The following is a 9,248-nucleotide window of genomic DNA, read 5'->3' as shown; positions in this document are numbered from 1 at the left end:
CACACATGATTAGGGAAGTTATGGTCGAAAATCCCCAAGATTTTCTAATTTAGGGTTCTGCCGGATTTTGATCGGATATTTGGGCAATTCTGGCCATATTTGAGACACGTGGCTATGGGGGTTGGATAGAGGAGGTCAAGGCGGTCCCATGGTGTTAATTTGGGACCGTTTGGCATAACCGGCGACTTGGCCGGAAAACTTCGAACGGATATTCGACGAGTTCTGGTGAGATTTGGGGGTAATGGATCGTGGATTTGGGTCAAGAAGGTGAATGGGGTTGTGGTGTAATTTTGGGGTTGTTTGGGGCATCGCCGCTGGCGGAGACGATTTCCGGTCGGCGGCGGACGGCGGAGGAAGGCGGAGACACGATGGGGTATTGGCCGGCGTTACAGGGGTGGTCTGAGATGGTGAATGAGGGGTAGGGGGGCTGGTTCGGACACTAATATATTAAAATTAACCCACTTCCCAGCCGTTGGATCAAAGATCCTCGACGGTCAGGATTAATTTTAACAAAACGACGTCGTTTTGAAGGGGACGGGGTCTGGACCGGGTTGGGGTGGACTGGGCTGGAACTGGGGGCAGGTTTGAGGACTAAAACTTGGGCCAACGGATTGATATTGGACTTGGGGTGAATTTGGCCCAAATTTGGGTCTTTTATTAAGGTGACTCAATTTTTCTTTTGATTTTGTTTTCTTTCCCTTTTCAAATTAAATCTTAAAAGTCTAAATTAATTCTAAAAATTAAATTAACCTACCCAATCTATTTAATAATTGGCACAATTAATTAAATATCAAATTTAAAGGAAATCTAACCAAAATCAAAGCTAAGAATTAAACAAAGCAAAAATAACTCATTTTTTGTGATTTTTATATTTTTTTGTGAAATCCTAATTACTAATTAATCTAAAATATATAAGATTAAATCCTAAATGCAAATGCAATTCGAATTTTGTATTTTTTATGAATTTGTGTTAAATTAAAACTGCAAATAAACACGAAAATTATGCAATTAATTCCTACAAATTAAACAATAAAATAAAAAATCCTAAATCTAAGAAATCTGTAGGAGTAATTCATGCGAGGCAAAAATCACATGCTCACACTAGTACACATAAAACAACGTATAAGTTTTTTATTACGTAAAAGAATTTCATTAAATAGCATCTATGGGGTACAAAAAGTACAAAAGATGAGCCCCATTACAAATCCATTACTAAGAAGAATCTAAGGACCTGACAATATCACAAAGTTGTTGATATTTTCTTGCTGAGATTCTAAATTTTTGCACTAACTTGTCTTACTCTGAGCCCGAGTTTATTAATGTCATTTTTTGCTACAACTCTACTCAATTACCCCCACAACACCTTAAACAATCCAAAAAATATTACGTTAACCTATAATTATTTTTTTGTATATTTTTCCTCCAAGTAGAAGCCAGTCGAGTAAGGCAACAATGATTATGTTTGACTCAAAAGATGTTAAACTCTTTTTAAGCAAATCAATCAAAGAGATGAAGGGGTAAATCGTAGTCGAAGATAATAAACCCTAAGATCGTTTCAATAATCGGAACAGTAATAATGATAAAAGAGAGAGAGAGAGAGAGAGAATGATACAAAGATAAAGATCAGAGAGAGAGAATCAGTTTTTCTATTACCAGTTCCCACCTATTACAAGACCCGGATCCCTTATATAAGTGGGGATCTAAGCTGAGTCACGAGAATGAACAAATCAGTNCTACTCAAGGCAAATGAATGCCTATTTATGGGTGAACTTAGGTCCAATTTCAGATTTTTCTTTTCCCCTTAGTCCCTATTCTAATTTCAGTGTTTACCCCATTATTTCTGACTTGTTACACAAGCAACTAACTTAAGTTTATTAGAACCTACACTATGGTCCCTCCTAGAAGGTTCTATGCCTATTACAATCCCTATTCTACCCTTACCCTTTTTCAAAAATTACCAAATCTGCTTAAAGTACCCTTTTCCTATGCCTAAACTACCCTTTGAACCTTCTGAAATTACTAGCCTACATTAACTACACTAAACTTTCTAATTGACCCTGGTCCAAACAACTATTTCTGCAAATTAACCAACCACCAATCCAATCGTGAATCCTAAATTCAAATGACTACTGATTTTTGGATTAACAACTACTAATAACAAATCAGAGTAAAATAATGCCCAAGTAGTATTGATTAAAACTGTAAGCAAACAGATTTGACACACAGCTAATAGAACAAAACTTAAACATTCATGAAGCCTGGAGAAGATTTAAGCAACTCAAAACCTAAACTAAATCCTAAACATGATTAATCCTAATTCTAAAGAACTTAGTCACAACTAAATTGACAAACGACCCAATTCTCATTATTAATTAAAAGACCATGAAGAATAACAAATGAAACAGCCTAATCTATTTGAACACTGGTTCAACCGAAAAATGAGGAGAAATAAACTCAAGCCCTAAATTGATTGCTCAAGAGGAAGTATCAGTCAAGGGAAAAGACTAACGAAGGAGAACGAGGAAAACTTACTTAGCTTGAGCACTTGACTGACTATGGGGTGAACTCCGACCGGTCATTTGTTTTGATCCTCCGGGATTCTTGACGCGTAACATCCCTAATCGTGTGTTTTCCAAAAGAACACACATGATTAGGGAAGTTATGGTCGAAAATCCCAAAGATTTTCTAATTTAGGGTTCTGCCGGATTTTGATCGGATATTTGGGCAATTCTGGCCATATTTGAGACACGTGGCTATGGGGGTTGGATAGAGGAGGTCAAGGCGGTCCCTTGGTGTTAATTTGGGACCGTTTGGCATAACCGGCGACTTGGCCGGAAAACTTCGAACGGATATTCGACGAGTTCTGGTAAGATTTGGGGGTAACGGACAGTGGATTTGGGTAAAGGAGGAGAAGGGGAATCTGGGGTGTAATTTTGGGGTTGATCGGAGCATCGCCGCCGGCGGCGACGATTTCCGGCCGACGGAGGAAGGCGGAGACACGATGGGGTATTGGCCGGCGTTACAGGGGTGGTCTGAGATGGTGAATGAGGGGTAGGGGGGCTGGTTCGGACACTAATATATTAAAATTAACCCACTTCCCAGCCGTTGGATCAAAGATCCTCGACGGTCGGGATTAATTTTAACAAAACGACGTCGTTTTGAAGGGGACGGGGTCTGGACCGGGTTGGGGTGGACTGGGCTGGAACTGGGGGCAAGTTTGAGGACTAAAACTTGGGCCAACGGATTGATATTGGACTTGGGGTGAATTTGGCCCAAATTTGGGTCTTTCATTAAGGTGACTCAATTTCTTTTGATTTTGTTTTCTTTCCCTTTTCAAATTAAATCTTAAAAGTCTAAATTAATTCTAAAAATTAAATTAACCTACCCAATCTATTTAATAATTGGCACAATTAATTAAATATCAAATTTAAAGGAAATCTAACCAAAATCAAAGCTAAGAATTAAACAAAGCAAAAATAACTCATTTTTTGTGATTTTTATATTTTTTGTGAAATCCTAATTACTAATTAATCTAAAATATATAAGATTAAATCCTAAATGCAAATGCAATGCGAATTTTTTGTATTTTTTATGAATTTGTGTTAAATTAAAACTGCAAATAAACACGAAAATTATGCAATTAATTCCTACAAATTAAACAATAAAATAAAAAATCCTAAATCTAAGAAATCTGTAGGAGTAATTCATGCGAGGCAAAAATCACATGCTCACAATAGGTATGGACATCATCGTACCGATCTGCAAGACTCTACTAGACACTTCCTCATGACTTGTAGAACCCATAAACCTAGAGCTCTGATACCAACTTGTTACGACCCAAAATCCACTAGTCGTGATGGCACCTAACCCAACCCGCTAGGTAAGCCAATTAACAACTATCCAATATAGTGAGATTTATTAAAAGAAGAAATGATAATACAACTGCTTTTATACAAAGAATTCCTCAAGGACCGGTGTACAAATCATGAGCTTTTAAGATTTAGATTTTATAAAATAGAATTAAAATAAGTGCAACATTTGTATGAAATTTAAATGAACAGAATTTGAAGCGAATGCTACCAAGGATAAGTGATAGTCATAACTGGAACGCATGTACATCTTCAAATCCATCTCTCGCCGTACACAACAACATCAGCATTCAACATCTGCACGCAAGGTGCAGAAGTGTAGTATGAGTACAACTGACTCCATGTACTTAATAAGTAACAAACCTAACCTCAGTTGAAAGTAGTGACGAGATGGGACAAAGGTCAGGGTCCAACTCTAATAACCAGCCACGGTTCATAACACTATAATAAAAATGGTACAAGAAAATACTCAGAGATAAGATTCTCCACTCATTCACAATTACAAAAAATAGGCATGCTTTTCAAGTATAACAATCGATCCCAATTATTTCACCGAAAACACTGAAAACATATGAGTAAGTTTGAAAATTGTGTTTTTCCTAAAAACCTTTCAACAATAAATAAGATGTTTCATTTTTAGATAGCATGAGGAAAATTCATCTCAATGCCTACATGTCAATATGCATGTGAAATCATGAATGTCATGAAAACCGGGTAGCGTGAGGAAATACATCTCTATGCATGTATCTCAAGTACGCATGTCAAATATAATGCATCCAGTGATGAACTCATGTACTCACACTCTCAGAGTACTCAATATCTCTGTCTCTTATTCTCACTCACCATGCTCAACACTCAGTCACTCAATATTGTACAGGGTAGATCCAGCCCAATGCAAATGAACCATAGTAGATCCAGCCCCAGATGCAAATAGACCAGGGCAGATCCAGCCCAAATATAAATAATTGTTAGCAATTGCGCCCACTGTGGATGTGCAGACTTCGGAGGGGCCGATCCAGCCCAAGCGCTATAATAAGCCAAATCATGTCATGAATAAAAAAACCCTGATGCGGCGTGCAGCCCGATCCCATAAATATCACTCACAACAGGCCCTCGGCCTCACTCGGTCATCAATCTCTCCAGTCTCCCGATCTCACAGCTGTCATTTTAAGCAGCCCAAATCAATGATATGAGATGTGACAGTACACAATAATAGAGACTGAGATATGATTTGTAGTGATGAATGCGACTGAGTACATAACTGCAATTAAACAAATAACTCAACAACAAACAACGACCACTATGGGTCCCAATAGTACCAGCATATAGCCTAAACATGTGTTTCTAGCATGAATCACAGCTCAAGTTCTCTAACACATAGAGTATATTACAAGTATTCAGATAAGAAGATAGCTACACAATGCCATGGAATCGACTAAATCACATTATCTACGGTGCACGCCCACACGCCTGTCACCTAGCATGCGCATCACCTCAACATCAATCACATAACACGTAATTCGGGGTTTCATACCCTCAGCACCAAGTTTAGAAGTGTTACTTACCTCGAACAAGCCAAATCCAATGCCGAGGAAGCCAAACGATGCTCCAAAAATGCCATCTCGCGCGTACCGTCCTCCGAACGTCTCAAAAATAGCCAAAATCAACTAAAAAAATCAAATAATGCCTAAGAAAACAATTCCAAAGGATAAAGTCGAATCTTTAATCAAAACCCCAAAGTCAACCAAAAAGTCAAACCCGGACCCGCACCTCAGAACCCGACAATACTCACAAAATTTGATAAATTACGAGTCTAACCATACTAGTTTCACTCAAATACGACTCCGAATCGATGTTCAAAAACTCAAAAATTTACTCTGTGAAACTTTAGACGAAACTAGACCAAGGATCTATTTTCATTCCTTGTGAACGCCCAAATTTCACTTTGGAATCATCAATCAAATGCCAAAAACGAAGATGGATTCATGAAATATAACCAAAACCAAATAGAGAACACAAAACTCAATCCATATGGTGAAAATCAGCTCCAAAACCTCCCAAATTCAAGTTCCCCAACTCAAAATATGACCAAATGAACAAACTCTCGACAATATATATTTTGCCCAGCTATTCTGCCTCGTTTCTTGTGCCAAATAATCCCGGAACTCATTTTTGATGCCACCAATGGATTCCTAATGAAATTCCAGTCAAGTTAGGCTTTTGAATAGCTCCATTTGACCTTATAATGAAGGAGATATGTTCGTTTCAATAGTTGAAAATAGTGCATATTTTTAAATACGAACTCAGTGGCAATTTTGTAATTAATTTGAAAAAACTTGGCAACCCAATTCTTAGTAAAATGACCATAAGTTCCTCGATGTCGAAACTTGATAATTCTATTTGCTATGGTTCCAAAATTATGATATAGATATAACGATTCAATCAAAACAGAAATTGGAGCTCATTTGCTTATTGTGGTATTATTTATGCTTGAAGAAATGACGTCGAAACATAAAAAACGAGCGCAACACAATCGAAACCTATCCGAAACTCACCCGAGCCCCTCGGGACCCCGTTCGAACATACCAACAAGTCTCATAACATAACACAGGCTTACTCGAGGCCTCAAATCACGCATTACAACATCATAACCACGAATCGCACCTCAAATCAAAATTAATGAACTTTGACTCTTTCAACTTCCAAAACTTGTGCCGAACCTTATCAAATCAACTCGGAATAACTCAAATTTTGCACACAATTTTCAGATGACATAAAGAAGTAATTCCAATCTCCGGAACCAAAATTTTAACCCGATATCATCAAAGTCAACTCCCGGTCAAACTTAAGAACATTCCAAACCTTTAAAATTCCAACTTTCGCCAATTAGTGCCGAATCCTTCTAGAAATATCCAAATGCAAATCCGGGCATACGTTCGAGTTCAAAATCACCGTCCGGACCTAACGGAATCATGAAAACTCCATTCCGGGGTTAAATACTAAAAAGTCAAACTTGGTCAACTCTTCCAAATGCAAGCTTCCTAGGTGAGAATTATTCTTCCAAATCAATTTCGAATAACCTGAAAACCAAAACCGACGATTCACACAAGTCATAATACATCATACGATACTGCTCAAGAGTTCAAATAGCTGAACGGGATGCAAATGCTCAAAATAACCAACTGGGTCGTTACACAAATGAAAGTGAAATGAGATCTTCCCAGTCATTAGGGCATCTCCAACCTTTACCCCATTTTTGGTCCCCAAAATGTGAATTTTCCTATTTTGGGGACAACTTACTCCAACCTTTCCCCCATTTTTTCCTCCAAAAGAGATATTCTTTTTATATTCTTCTCTCTCTTCTATATTATATTATTATCTTTCACTTCAATTTTAATTTTTGATTTTCATTAAACAAATTCCATCTTTTATTTTCAGTAATTTGTAATTTCCATTAAAATAATTTCGTAAAATTTTAAATTGTAAGCAATTATTATAGATTAACTAATAATTCAAATAAAAGTGAAATCATTGCGATACAAGATTAATTAAATACATATTACATAACGATAAAATTCATTCGAAATACTACATAAATATTCAACTTCAACCTCTAGTATTCTCCCATAAATGATTTATTAATACATTACGAAGTGCAAAATAAGAATCTTTGTCCTTAATTCTTCTATGTCGAGCTAAAAATTCTTGAAATCGTTGATTTTCATCTACTACCATTTCTACTGTTGGAGCTGGACCTTCCAAATCATCTTGAATTGGTGCATTAAGATTACGCTCATTCTCGATTATCATGTTGTGCAGTATAATACATGTAGTCATTATATCATGTAGCATTTTTTTCCGCCAAAAACGTGAGGGTCCTGCAACAATTGCAAAACGTTGTTGCAAAACGTTGTTATAAAGATATTATATAAACATAATTAGGTATATATAAAGAGATAAATTAAAAGAGTTAAATAATAAAATAATAATAATAAAATATGCATGAATAGTAATGGGGGAGATGAATAGTGTACCCCATATTTGGAGGAACACTATTCATCCCCCATTTTGGAGGCAAAAATGAGGGAGGGTTGGAACTTAATTATGGCAAAAGTTGTCCCCACTGCAGAAAAATGAGGGAAGGTTGGAGATGGCCTTACATGCCATGCAATAACGAAAGCCCTTACCGATATATGGAACGATAGTCTGGACATATATTATAAACCAATTTAGAAGTCAATCATATATATTTTTAGATGCAGGATAATTTAGAAGGCAATATGATATACAACTTCCAAATGCATAGTCATATCACTAGCCAAATGAACTGTCAATATTCTATCTATTGTAGACAATCTCTTCCAAATAGATAATGACATGAACCTCAACTATAATTTAATTGAAAATCAAATCATTATGTGCTGGTTAATTTGATAGTTTGAATTTCCCACTTGCCCCACTGCAACATTGGATGGGATGCTACATAGATGAAATAAATTTTTAAAATATGCATGATAGTTTTAAAATTTGGAATAAATTATAACAAGGTCTGCCTGATGTTATTTTCGTTTTTTGGAGATTGAATTTCATTGTCTTGATTATGTATAATGGTTAAGCACATCATTCAAATAGAAGCTCCAGTAAAATGTTGTTTTACGATTTTACTTTACTTCATGTACTTAGTTTGCAAATTAACATCTTTCTTCAAATGTTGTACCTCTAGTCCGTATTATTTGTCCTTAAGATTTTCACACGTCCCTTTAAAAAGACCATATTATTTGTCCATATTATTAGATGTCTTAATTGTAACAATACTTGTGTAATTACCATTTCTCTTTCCTTAATGTCTCACTTATTTTATAGTACTCAAGTAATTAGAACAACAGAGGTAGATTTGGAGAAATGGCAACAAACTTCTTGTTTTTCTAAAATGACGAATATTTTAAAATAAATTCAATTTCTCGAAATGAATAATATTTAAAATTGAACAGAGTACCTTTATGCTATTAGTGTTACATGAATGTTTCTAGCACATATATATTTTTCTTATTGACTTTACTTTATAAGTATCTAAAAAGAAGGTGAATGACAAAATTTGTAGGAAGTATAGAGGTGACTAATTACTAATTTCTTGATGCGAGGTTACTCCAATATCCTTCTCCTAAATGATACTCCCTACGTTTACTTTTACTTGTTCATTATATTAAAAATATATTTTTAATTTTACTTGTCCATTTTAGCTAATCAAGAAAAAGACAAAATTTATAAAATATTTTACCCTTATCATTAACAACTCATTTTTAAAATTATTTTTAAAGATTTTTGAAGTGCTATCATTATAATGAATATTTATGATAAATATATACTTTGTTTATTATT

This window comes from Nicotiana attenuata, unplaced genomic scaffold (assembly GCF_001879085.1).
Source record: "Nicotiana attenuata strain UT unplaced genomic scaffold, NIATTr2, whole genome shotgun sequence".
Lineage (NCBI taxonomy): Eukaryota > Viridiplantae > Streptophyta > Magnoliopsida > Solanales > Solanaceae > Nicotiana > Nicotiana attenuata.
The sequence above is the reverse complement of the archived record's forward strand: the minus strand, read 5'-3'. Positions refer to the sequence as shown.